The following is a 10,768-nucleotide window of genomic DNA, read 5'->3' as shown; positions in this document are numbered from 1 at the left end:
ATATCAGTTTAAATTACTTATGCACCTCAGTGGTGATAAACAATACTCTCTCCCTTTTCTTTTGCTTGGCCACAATATTAGTAGTGTTATTTCTCTCTGACAAATTGTGCTAAAAACCATGTGATTAATTGCTGGGGTGGGATGCATTGTTAGATTATTTTATTTGCTAGTTTGATGGTGTGGATAGGGATTACATAGAAGAGCTGTGGATCTAGTAGAGAAAGGATGACACCGCAGGCTATAACGAGTTGTGTCTCTTCCATTAATCAATGCCTTCCACACAATTTGCCATCTGTGAATTGGGACTGCCCTGTCATGGGGGTCATTGGCCAATTTTCCACGGCAGTCGGTCGGTATCTTACTGAAATTCCTCTGTGCACTGAGCATTCATTTTGAATAATTCTCTTGCATTTTAAAAGGCCAGCTGTACATTTGCACCCATTTTTTCACTCCTAAAAACACTACACCGAGCATTTAACTGTAGAATTGTTTTCTGCAAATCAAAAGGAAAATAAGACAGCTCTAGAAACACAATATTGTTACTATTTATTTTGATTATCAGTGCACATAAAAAAGAATGTTATAATGTGCACTGCACATACTGTATGTAGATAGTTGGGAACTATTTGGGATTAAACACAGCATGTAAAATATTTGAATCTACTTTGAAACTATGTCTAATTGTGTATAACATGTAAAGCATTCAGCTGAAGCAGATGATAAAGAAGTAGAGCTGTCATTTTACACAGACATACTTTATCTTTATATAAAATACTTTACTTTATATTTAAAATATCTTTATGAACAGACCCATTCTTTTCTTATCACTATTAAGTGCCAATGGGAGTCTGAACGGAGCTGTGGAGTGGGGCACTAAAGAAGGTTCATAAACAGGTTCATAAAACATCAATTTACACTAAACATAGCCATATAAAATGCAAAAGCATTCACTCACCTTTACTAAAGTTCCACTTTCTCACATACAAAAGAACAAAAGATTGCATATGTGACAGCAGACCATGTACGCACATTTTGGTCTTGTCACTCTCTAGTGATATCTCCAGTAATAAAGTATGTATTACTTTGTAATGTTGATATTCCTTCTCAAAACACTTAAAGATGTTTTGGCACTGAAAATACCAAGAGGTGAAGTGTTTCAGGTGTTATTTTCTCCCATTTTTACTGCAAATACGTTTTAAGGTGTGCAACACTATGGGGTTGTCATTGTCGCTTTTGTAGTTTAAAAAAAAGATCTCACACATTCTCTATTGGGGTAGACAGGCAGGGCCTAATGGGGTCCAGTACCTGTACCCTTGTCCTCTGCAGCCATGTCTTTGTAATGTGTGCAGCGTGTGGTTTTGCATTGTCTTGTTGAAAAATGCAGCATATTTTGCTTTTAAATTTCTGTACTTTTTTGCGTTAATGCTGCCATTACAAAAGTGTAGATTACCTTTTCCAGGGCCACTGACACAACTCTATACCATCACAGTCCCTGGCTTTTTGACTTGTTGTTGATAAGTCTGGATGGTACTTTTCATCTTTAGTTGGAGCACACAGCACCCACTTCCTCTCAGAAAAGAGTGTGTGGTGGGCCATCCCAGATGCCTTTAAATGCAGAGAATCTGACACCATTTCTGAATATGATTAACACAAGGCTTTTTTTTGCACAGTACAGTGGCATTTGTGAATGTAATTCCATATTGTAGTGCTTGACTTTTGTACTCCTCAAAGACTTTTTTTTCCCATACTGTTCCAACTTCTAATTTGGGGTTATAATCTTACAAGTAAGTAATCAGTTTACCACCCTAAGCCTCAATGGCCCATTTTTGGGTTTGCTTGAAAAATGGGTTGACAAAGTATTATGTAGTATTGGGTGTGTCAGAGAATAAAATCATTACACTATGCATTAATGTGGATTTCCATTACTGTAATTGCCCATTACCAGACAGTGGGGGGCAAATGTCTGTGACAACTAATGAAAATGCTTATATTTTGCATTTTTCTTAAATGTAATAAAAGTGACTACACTTTTATTAGAAATAATAGAATCCATATAAATAATTTAGTGAAAAGTTGAGTTTATAAAAATGAACACGAATTTCGGAATTTCTCATTAATATGTGTAGATTAAATCACCTTACTGCTGCTTTTCAATGTATATGCCCCCACTGTCACCTCCCAATGCTCTCCTCCTTGCCTAATTCACCAAGCTCACCCTCCTTCCTCCCATACTTTTATAACCACCAACCGCTACTGCAACTTTTTCACAGGCTATTTCCACCCATAAAATCTGAGCCATGAACAGTGCCTCACACACAAAATTTAAACCCCAGCAGTATAAGGTGGAGATGAAATTAGACACACACAGCGGGAAACTGAAAGTACACTACACCACTTGCAAGATGGTTAGACTGAGCAGAAGTACACATTTTAGTGGGTGTTTGAATCGTTCTAATCAAACAAATACATTCCCTCTGGGTTCTGGTATGTTGTTTATTATAAAGTGCCTGTCTATCTTCTGGCACAGTTTTTGCATGTTTCAAACATGTCACTAAAAAAGCCTAATCTCAACAGTCCCAAATTTAATAACTTTCTTATGCTCTGACAAGAGTTCAGGAGAGGCTTTATTGTCATTTCAGCTATATACAAGTACATATTAAAACGAAACAACATTCCTCCAGGGCCAGGGTGCAACACAGAACACAAGTGCAAAACAATACACACAGTGCAGATAAACAACAGTACAATAAATAAGATCTACAATAAATACAAGAGACATTTATAATCTAAAGAAACTGAGGGGAACAGGACCATAAACAAGAGTATGGACAGTAACATTGACCATTCCTTGACCATTGACCATTCCTTATCAAAGTACTGGAAATGTTATGCTCTCACAACTGGGGTCATTTGACTAAAATGACTATTTTATTTACAGATTCAGCTGTTATAAAATGACTAATGACTTGCTGCTAACAAAGGAAAGTGTGAGCTTCTGATATTGCTTGACCTCACAGTTGCTGTAACACTACAACATTTACATTTTTGACATTTAGCAGGAGCCTTTATCCAAAGCGACTTACAGTACAGTTATAGTATACAGTCTGAGCAACTAACGGTTAAGGGCCTTGCTCAGAGGCCCAACAGCAGCAACCTGGCAGTGGTGGGGCTTGAACCAGCAACCTTCTGATTACAAGTCCAGTACCTTTACCACTAGTCTACAGCTTGCCCCTAATACAGTCCCCATCAGGCCCTGCTGTAAGCTTCTGGTTTTGCTGGATCTCACAGTTGCTGTAACACTACAAGCCCCATCAGACCCTGCACACGATGTCACTTCACATCAGCTGATCATTATTACCTGAGGCTTATCTTAGACCCAATTTATTTTCCTTATAATTAGGCCTTCACTCAATAGACTTATATCTCATCATTACACCTGTTTCGTGTGTTCTCATTAAGGGTCTTGACCATTCAGTAGGCCTCAATGGGACAGTGCTGGGCTGGACTTTTACAGTTTACATTGATAAGTTATCTTCTTCTGTCTGCAATGTTCTTCTGTTGCAAAGTTCCCTTAGGATCCATTCTAGGGTCAGTACTCTTCTCATTATGCATGCTTTAATTAAGGATGATCATTAAAAAGTATGACATCGATTTTTATAGTAATATCAGTGACACTCAGCTTTATCTCCCTTTGCAGCCTACAAATCTGTACTTACTCTAACACTTGAATAAAAACATGAATGGAATAAAATGTTGATTGGCAAACAATTTTCTCTTGCTAAATAAAGGTAAAACTGTTATTCTCTTTTTATCCTCTTTGGCTCTCTCAAGTGCACCAACCTTTTAATAAGTAACCTTATAGTCTTCTTTATAAGCCTTCTAAAGTATCTTTATAAGTCTTTATAAGTCTTCTGAAGTATCTGAAACCTTGACATAATATTTGATCCTGACCTCAGGTTTGATAGATTAAGGAGTAGCATCTACCAACTTAGGTCAATTGCAAAAGTTAAATCATTTATATCATCCAAAGACTTAAACAAAGCATCTTACTTAGACTGCTGTAACAGCTTGTGCATTGGTATTAGTAAGTCCTCATTAGCTCATTTACACTTACTGACTGTAAAAAAGAAGCAGCACACTTGCTTACATGCGCAGAAAGAGAGCTCCAACCCCATCTTTCCTCCTGGTTATATCTCAAAGGTTTTAAGCTTAAAGATGACCAGGCTTTTGTAGTTGCGGCACCAAGACTGTGGAACAACCTACCCCTGGACAATATGTCTGTACCTACGACTGCTGCCTTTAAATCGAAGCTTTTTATACTTCCAGATGATTATGATGATTTTTTTTGTGCCATATTTACATTTTTTAATGTATACTAAGTACAGCACCTAAATAAATATTTACCTACTTATTTATTTACCATACTTCAATGTCCAACTTATAAAATAGTGTGGTGTGCATTTTAGTGTGTACTATCCTATTCTATGTATTTGTAGAGCTGTAAAACAGAGTAATCTTATAGTTCTTTTTATTGCCACACAGTTTCAACAACCACGGTTTAATCTTTATATTCTGTTACAATCGTTGTGCAGTTTGGCATGTTATCCCCATCTACACTGTGTTTTTTGTCTCTAAAAGCCTTTCTCTTAATAGCCAAAAAACACGCTATTAGCTGTTAAAACTACTCTAGCAAGCAAGTGTAAATAAGTATGTATTAAAGGATTGGACTGGCTTTGCACCCCGTGTTTCTGAACATGGCTTTGACCCCATCGTGACCCTGGCCAAAATGAAGTGGTTACTAAAAATAATTAGATTAGCAAAAACATTTAGAACAAATAGCACATGCAGCAGAAATGTAAAAAAAGGAAATTTATTTCAAATTCTGTTGAACTAAAAAAAAGTGGCATTTACTGTATGTCTGTGTCCTGGTGAGATTTAAAAGTCTTGTATCAGACCCATCCAACTGCCAGTGTATGTCTATTAGGATTGCGTGGCTTATACAAACCCCAATTTTAGAAATGTTGGGACATATTGTAAAATGCAATTAAAAAAGATATCTGTGATTTTTAAGTTCTGCTTAACCTGTGTTTAACTGACAAAAGTACAAAGAAATTACTTTTATTTTAAAACAAAAATACATAAAAGTTTATAAAATATTCAAGTTTGCATTAATGTTTACAATATTTCTCAAGGTGCCCAGCACTAAGTTTCTGAACTACCGGGTTCGAGGCTCGGTATTGCCACCGGTCAGCTGGGCACCATCTGGCGAGCATAATTGGCAGTGCCTGTAACAGATACTAATTGGCCACCATATCTGCAGGGTGGGGACCGGACTATATGTGGGTGGCTGGGTCTTCATACGCCGTGTAAGGACCCTGATTGGCAGAAAAGACGCCCGTGCAGAAAACACGGAGGAGAAGTGGAGGGCTGTACACGTGTAAAGAAGGCGTGGGCAGCGGCGTGCTCTCCTTGGATGCAAAATCTGGTGTGTATCAGCAACGGAAGATGACTTGGATGTGCTAAATGGGGGGAAAAATGGGGAGAAGAATGCATAATATATATATATATATATATATACAGTGTATCACAAAAGTGAGTACACCCCTCACATTTCTGCAGATATTTAAGTATATCTTTTCATGGGACAACACTGACAAAATGACACTTTGACACAATGAAAAGTAGTCTGTGTGCAGCTTATATAACAGTGTAAATTTATTCTTCCCTCAAAATAACTCAATATACAGCCATTAATGTCTAAACCACCGGCAACAAAAGTGAGTACACCCCTAAGAGACTACACCCCTAAATGTCCAAATTGAGCACTGCTTGTCATTTTCCCTCCAAAATGTCATGTGATTTGTTAGTGTTACTAGGTCTCAGGTGTGCATAGGGAGCAGGTGTGTTCAATTTAGTAGTACAGCTCTCACACTCTCTCATACTGGTCACTGAAAGTTCCAACATGGCACCTCATGGCAAAGAACTCTCTGAGGATCTTAAAAGACGAATTGTTGCGCTACATGAAGATGGCCAAGGCTACAAGAAGATTGCCAACACCCTGAAACTGAGCTGCAGCACAGTGGCCAAGATCATCCAGCGTTTTAAAAGAGCAGGGTCCACTCAGAACAGACCTCGCGTTGGTCGTCCAAAGAAGCTGAGTGCACGTGTTCAGCGTCACATCCAACTGCTGTCTTTGAAAGCTAGGCGCAGGAGTGCTGTCAGCATTGCTGCAGAGATTGAAAAGGTGGGGGGTCAGCCTGTCAGTGCTCAGACCATACGCCGCACACTACATCAAATTGGTCTGCATGGCTGTCACCCCAGAAGGAAGCCTCTTCTGAAGTCTCTACACAAGAAAGCCCGCAAACAGTTTGCTGAAGACATGTCAACAAAGGACATGGATTACTGGAACCATGTCCTATGGTCTGATGAGACCAAGATTAATTTGTTTGGTTCAGATGGTCTCAAGCATGTGTGGCGGCAATCAGGTGAGGAGTACAAAGATAAGTGTGTCATGCCTACAGTCAAGCATGGTGGTGGGAATGCCATGGTCTGGGGCTGCATGAGTGCAGCAGGTGTTGGGGAGTTACATTTCATTGAGGGACACATTAACTCCAATATGTACTGTGAAATACTGAAGCAGAGCATGATCCCCTCCCTCCGGAAACTGGGTCGCAGGGCAGTGTTCCAGCATGATAATGACCCCAAACACACCTCTAAGACGACCACTGCTTTATTGAAGAGGCTGAGGGTAAAGGTGATGGACTGGCCAAGCATGTCTCCAGACCTAAACCCAAGAGAACATCTTTGGGGCATCCTCAAGCGGAAGGTGGAGGAGCGCAAAGTCTCGAATATCCGCCAGCTCCGTGATGTCGTCATGGAGGAGTGGAAAAGCATTCCAGTGGCAACCTGTGAAGCTCTGGTAAACTCCATGCCCAGGAGAGTTAAGGCAGTTCTGTGAAATAATGGTGGCCACACAAAATATTGACACTTCAGGAACTTTCACTTAGGGGTGTACTCACTTTTGTTGCCGGTGGTTTAGACATTAATGGCTGTATATTGAGTTATTTTAAGGGAAGAATAAATTTACACTGTTATATAAGCTGCACACAGACTACTTTTCATTGTGTCAAAGTGTCATTTTGTCAGTGTTGTCCCATGAAAAGATATACTTAAATATCTGCAGAAATGTGAGGGGTGTACTCACTTTTGTGATACACTGTATATATATATATACAGTGGGGTCAAAAAGTATTTAGTCAGCCACTGATTGTGCAGGTTCTCCTACTTAGAAAGATGAGAGAGGTCTGTAATTTTCATCATAGGTACACTTCAACTATGAGAGACAAAATGAGAAAAAAAAATCTAGGAAATCACATTGTAGGATTTTTAAAGAATTTATTTGTAAATTATGGTGGAAAATAAGTATTTGGTCAATAACAAAAGTTCAACTCAATACTTTGTAACATGACAGAGGTCAAACATTTCCTGTAAGTCTTCACCAGGTTTGCACACACTGTAGCTGGTATTTTGGCCCATTCCTCCATGCAGATCTCCTCTAGAGCAGTGATGTTTTGGGGCTGTCGCTGGGCAACACGGACTCCACAAATTTTCTACGGGGTTGAGGTCTGGAGACTGGCTAGGCCACTCCAGGACCTTGAAATGCTTTTTACAGAGCCACTCCTTCGTTGCCCGAGCGGTGTGTTTGGGATTATTGTCATGCTGGAAGACCCAGCCACGTTCCATCTTCAATGCTCTCACTGATGGAAGGAGGTTTTGGCTTAAAATCTCACGATACATGGCCCCGTTCATTCTTCCCTTAACACGGATCAGTCGTCCTGTCCCCTTTGCAGAAAAACAGCCCCAAAGCATAATGTTTCCACCCCCATGCTTCACAGTAGGTATGGTGTTCTTGGGTTTTTCTTCTTCCTCCAAACACGACGAGTTGAGTTTTTACCAAAAAGTTCCATTTTGGTTTCATCTGACCACATGATATTCTCCCAATCCTCTTCTGGATCATCCATATGCTCTCTGGTAAACTTCAGACGGGCCTGGACATGTACTGGCTTAAGCAGGGGGGCACGCCTGGCACTGCAGGATTTGAGTCCCTCTCGGCGTAGTGTGTTACTGATGGTAGCCTTTGTTACTTTGGTCCCAGCTCTCTGCAGGTCATTCATCAGGTCCCTCCGTGTAGTTCTGGGATTTTTGCTCACCGTTTTCATGATCATTTTGACCCCATGGGATGAGATCTTGACCCCAAGGGAGATTATCAATGGTCTTGTATGTCTTCCATTTTCTTACAATTGTTTCCACAGTTGATTTATTCACACCAACCTGCTTGCCTATTGTAGATTTACTCTTCCCAGCCTGGTGCAGGTCTACAATTTTCTTCCTGGTGTCCTTCGACAGCTCTTTGGTCTTGGCCATGGTTGAGTTTGGAGTCTGACTGTTTGAGGCTGTGGACAGGTGTCTTTTATACAGATAACGAGGTCAAACAGGTGCCATTAATACTGGTAATGAGTGGGGGACAGAAGAGCTTCTTAAAGAAGAAGTTACAGGTCTGTGAGAGCCAGAAATCTTGCTTGTTTGTTATTGACCAAATACTTATTTTCCACCATAATTTACGAATAAATTCTTTACAAATCCTACAATGTGATTTCCTGGATTTTTTTTTCTCATTTTGTCTCTCATAGTTGAAGTGCACCTATGATGAAAATTACAGACCTCTCTCATCTTTCTAAGTAGGAGAACTTGCACCATCAGTGGCTGACTAAATACTTGTTGACCCCACTGTATATATATATATATATATATATATATATATATATACAGTGTATCACAAAAGTGAGTACACCCCTCACATTTCTGCAAATATTTCATTATATCTTTTCATGGGACAACACTATAGACATGAAACTTGGATATAACTTAGAGTAGTCAGTATACAGCTTGTATAGCAGTGTAGATTTACTGTCTTCTGAAAATAACTCAACACACAGCCATTAATGTCTAAATAGCTAACAACGTACTGTAAGTGAGTACACCCCACAGTGAACATGTCCAAATTGTGCCCAAATGTGTCGTTGTCCCTCCCTGGTGTCATGTGTCAAGGTCCCAGGTGTAAATGGGGAGCAGGGCTGTTAAATTTGGTGTTTTGGGTACAATTCTCATACTCGCCACTGGATATTCAACATGGCACCTCATGGCAAAGAACTCTCTGAGGATGTGAGAAATAGAATTGTTGCTCTCCACAAAGATGGCCTGGGCTATAAGAAGATTGCTAACACCCTGAAACTGAGCTACAGCATGGTGGCCAAGGTCATACAGCGGTTTTCCAGGACAGGTTCCACTCGGAACAGGCTTCGCCAGGGTCGACCAAAGAAGTTGAGTCCACGTGTTCGGCGTCATATCCAGAGGTTGGCTTTAAAAAATAGACACATGAGTGCTGCCAGCATTGCTGCAGAGGTTGAAGACGTGGGAGGTCAGCCTGTCAGTGCTCAGACCATACGCCGCACACTGCATCAACTCGGTCTGCATGGTCGTCATCCCAGAAGGAAGCTGACGCACAAGAAAGCCAGCAAACAGTTTGCTGAAGACAAGCAGTCCAAGAACATGGATTACTGGAATAACTTAGAGTAGTCAGTGTACAACTTGTATAGCAGTGTAGATTTACTGTCTTCTGAAAATAACTCAACACACAGCCATTAATGTCTAAATAGCTGGCAACATAAGTGAGTACACCCCACAGTGAACATGTCCAAATTGTGCCCAAAGTGTCAATATTTTGTGTGACCACCATTATTATCCAGCACTGCCTTAACCCTCCTGGGCATGGAATTCACCAGAGCTGCACAGGTTGCTACTGGAATCCTCTTCCACTCCTCCATGATGACATCACGGAGCTGGTGGATGTTAGACACCTTGAACTCCTCCACCTTCCACTTGAGGATGCGCCACAGGTGCTCAATTGGGTTTAGTCCATCACCTTTACCTTCAGCTTCCTCAGCAAGGCAGTTGTCATCTTGGAGGTTGTGTTAGGGGTCGTTATCCTGTTGGAAAACTGCCATGAGGCCCAGTTTTCGAAGGGAGGGGATCATGCTCTGTTTCAGAATGTCACAGTACATGTTGGAATTCATGTTTCCCTCAATGAACTGCAGCTCCCCAGTGCCAGCAACACTCATGCAGCCCAAGACCATGATGCTACCACCACCATGCTTGACTGTAGGCAAGATACAGTTGTCTTGGTACTTCTCACCAGGGTGCCGCCACACATGCTGGACACCATCTGAGCCAAACAAGTTTATCTTGGTCTCGTCAGACCACAGGGCATTCCAGTAATCCATGTTCTTGGACTGCTTGTCTTCAGCAAACTGTTTGCGGGCTTTCTTGTGCGTCAGCTTCCTTCTGGGATGACGACCATGCAGACCGAGTTGATGCATTGTGCGGCGTATGGTCTGAGCACTGACAGGCTGACCTCCCACGTCTTCAACCTCTGCAGCAATGCTGGCAGCACTCATGAGTCTATTTTTTAAAGCCAACCTCTGGATATGACGCCGAACACGTGGACTCAACTTCTTTGGTCGACCCTGGCGAAGCCTGTTCCGAGTGGAACCTGTCCTGGAAAACCGCTGTATGACCTTGGCCACCATGCTGTAGCTCAGTTTCAGGGTGTTAGCAATCTTCTTATAGCCCAGGCCATCTTTGTGGAGAGCAACAATTCTATTTCTCACATCCTCAGAGAGTTCTTTGCCATGAGGTGCCATGTTGAATA

Source organism: Trichomycterus rosablanca, chromosome 1, assembly GCF_030014385.1.
Source record: "Trichomycterus rosablanca isolate fTriRos1 chromosome 1, fTriRos1.hap1, whole genome shotgun sequence".
NCBI classification, from domain to species: domain Eukaryota; kingdom Metazoa; phylum Chordata; class Actinopteri; order Siluriformes; family Trichomycteridae; genus Trichomycterus; species Trichomycterus rosablanca.
This window is presented reverse-complemented; position numbering follows the sequence as displayed.